General features: G+C 41.4%; 1 pseudogene; it reads right to left on the reverse strand.

Annotated features, from left to right (window-relative positions):
- Nucleotides 1-946: 946 nt before the first annotated feature.
- LOC124712840 lies at nt 947-1,064 on the reverse strand (annotated as a pseudogene).
- Nucleotides 1,065-3,249: the final 2,185 nt, after the last annotated feature.

Raw genomic sequence — 3,249 nt, forward strand, 5'->3', positions numbered from 1 at the left:
TAAAGGAGTTTTTCTATTTGGGGAGCAAAATAACTGATGATGGTCGAAGTAGAGAGGATATAAAATGTAGACTGGCAATGGCAAGGAAATCGTTTCTGAAGAAGAGAAATTTGTTAACATCGAGTATAGATTTAAGTGTCAGGAAGTCGTTTCTGAAAGTATTTGTATGGAGTGTAGCCATGTATGGATGTGAAACATGGACGATAACTAGTATGGACAAGAAGAGAATAGAAGCTTTCGAAATGTGTTGCTACAGAAGAATGCTGAAGATAAGGTGGGGTAGATCACATAACTAATGAGGAGGTATTGAATAGGATTGGGGAGAAGAGAAGTTTGTGGCACAACTTGACTAGAAGAAGGGATCGGTTGGTAGGACATGTTTTGAGGCATCAAGGGATCACAAATTTAGCATTGGAGGGCAGCGTGGAGGGTAAAAATCGTAGAGGGAAACCAAGAGATGAATACACTAAGCGGATTCAAAAGGATGTAGGTTGCAGTAGGTACTGGGAGATGAAGAAGCTTGCACAGGATAGAGTAGCATGGAGAGCTGCATCAAACCAGTCTCAGGACTGAAGACCACAACAACAACAACAACGATTGTGATCTATTTACTATATAGTTAAACTCCTTCCGGACAGGCCGTGCCATGCCTAGGAGGATTTTCGCAGCTATTCAGGGCGACGGAGGTTCCACTTTATACTAGGTCACGATTGTGATCTATTTACTATATACGTTAAACTCCTCCCGCACAGACCATGAAGGCGCAAAGGTACCGACTGGCCGCCGTGTCATCCTCAGACCACAGGCGTCACTGGATGCGGATATGGAGGGGCATGTAGTCAGCACACTGTTCTCCCGACCGTATGCGAGTTTCCGAGACCGAAGCCGCTACTTTTCAATGAAGTAGCTCCTCAGTTTGCCTCACAAGGGCTGAGTGCACTCCGCTTGCCAACAGCCCTTGGCAGACCGGATGGTCACCCATCCAAGTGCTAGCCCAGCTCGACAGCGCTTAACTTCGGTGATCTGACGGGAACCGGTGTTACCACAGCGGCAAGGGCGTTGGCACTATATACGTTTGGTTATTCTAAAACCAATTCCTAAGTGCCTTTATATCAGTTTCCACCCCTAAGGTAGTCTCGTTTCTTTAAATTTCTTAAATACCGATCCTAATGATAAAATTAAAATGTATTTTCTTTCGCTTCTTTGTAAACGGTATGGGAAAAATGTTTGCTATAGCAAATACTTAAATAAATATGTATTTTCCACACATAACCACAAGCCTTTATACTAATTTCACCTCTGTATAAAGTGTGTCAGGAGGGAGAGAGGGGTGGAAGACAGCGCAGTCATTGTCGGAATACGGAAACGGAGCGATTTCTCTGAGATCCAAAAGGTTACGATCATTAGCTTTTGGGTCAAAGGTACAAGCATATCCGAAACGGCCAAGTCTGTAAACTCACGGCGCATCGCCGTAGTTAAGTACACCGTGCATGGCAGAATCGCGCCATCCAAAGCCGCCGCCAAGGCAACTGTGGTGCACCACAAGCCATATTTAACAGGCTGAACGCCGGCTGATGGGATGTGTACGGCCGAATAGACGAGCAGTCAACTGTCCAGTGGAACCAAGGGGCTAGCAACAGCGTCTCCTCAACGACCGTTCAGCGAACGCTGCTACATGTGCTTCACTGCAGAAAGTGTGAAACGATCCCTTAGAAAAATTTATGAATTACTGTGCTGATAAACCTCTTACATTATTTGATTTTCAAACAGCTGAGCAGAACTGAACGTACTCAGACATTCACTAAACTGACACACAATATTTTTAGCGCAACGCAACCTGACTTTCAGTAATCCCTACAAAAGAATGGTCCTGACTAACAATAACCTATACCTTTCATGAATCACTTACCTCACAAAAATCTTCGTTACTCGAACTACTGCACTACAGCGAGCGCCAATACTGCCAGCTAAATAAAAGGTTCTAACTACTGAAGGCACTAACTACTGATAGGCATAGTTAGCAAATGAAAGATTTTGATAGAGAACAAACAATGTATTTACCTTAATAGTGTTCAAAAGTCATTATATATATATATATATATATATATATATATATATATATATATATATATATATATCAAAGTCATAATATATATATTTATCAGTTCATGACATCCAGACTTACAAATTTACTCTTTCTGATGGACACACGTCCAGATCATCCGCTTTCAAAACTCCGCCATCTCTCTCCCCACATCCAACACGGCTGGAGGCTCACCTCCAACAGCGCAACGCTACGCGCTGTTCACATCCAACTTCCCAACACTACAATAGCGAATATTCCAAGAATGCCAACCAGCCCCAGACATCACACAGCACAGTCAGTGATTTTCATATAGAGCGCTACGTGGCGTTACCAGCATAAAAACCTAAACAGCCTAGTTACATGCTCACCACAAAAAATTTTACAAATTGTTCTGGGCAGTGGCCAATACAGATCTGAAAATTTTTTTCACAATTACAGTAACAAAGAAATTAAATGCACACACTCATTGATACAATGTTGGTCAAAAGCTAAAATTTTCTTACAATCCACAAAGACAATCCTGATCATTCATCACAGTAAAATTGCAGTGTTTTTTTTTTCTCAAAGTCTGAGCAGTAAAAGAAAATGCACACGGAAGTAATGGATTTCCATGCAGTCTTGAAGAAGGAGTGTTGTCCTTCCAACAGAAAGACAATGCTGACTCTTGACATGCAGACAGGTAATGGGTCACAACAGAGCAAACCCACAGCAGAGTCAGCCGAAGTTTTGAAGAATATTGGAAGTTAGGTCATCACAGATCAGCCATCTGTTGCGACTGTGCAGGTGCACAGTCACCATCGAAAGTCTTGCAGACAATATAGCAAGTCCATAAACTACCACTTGTGCACTCACAAAGTTTTGGAATTGTCCTTAGAACCATCAATGCTTTTAACCAGTCCCTTGCTGAATTATCAACACATGTGCAAACACTAACAGTCCCAACTTCTCACCTATTGTTCATATACTATGACCAACAGAAACGTGTGCAGTGAAATGCAACTTAATTTGAAGAACTGGTGTCTATACAATTATAGATTTACAACATAAGAATACAATTACAAAGGTACAAAATATATCATTAATTAACATAATAGTACAAGATAACATTTGTAGTAACACAGGCTTTACAAAAGAATAGAAATAAACGTATACATCACTGTTAC

The sequence above is a fragment of the Schistocerca piceifrons genome, chromosome 8, assembly GCF_021461385.2.
Source record: "Schistocerca piceifrons isolate TAMUIC-IGC-003096 chromosome 8, iqSchPice1.1, whole genome shotgun sequence".
NCBI classification, from domain to species: domain Eukaryota; kingdom Metazoa; phylum Arthropoda; class Insecta; order Orthoptera; family Acrididae; genus Schistocerca; species Schistocerca piceifrons.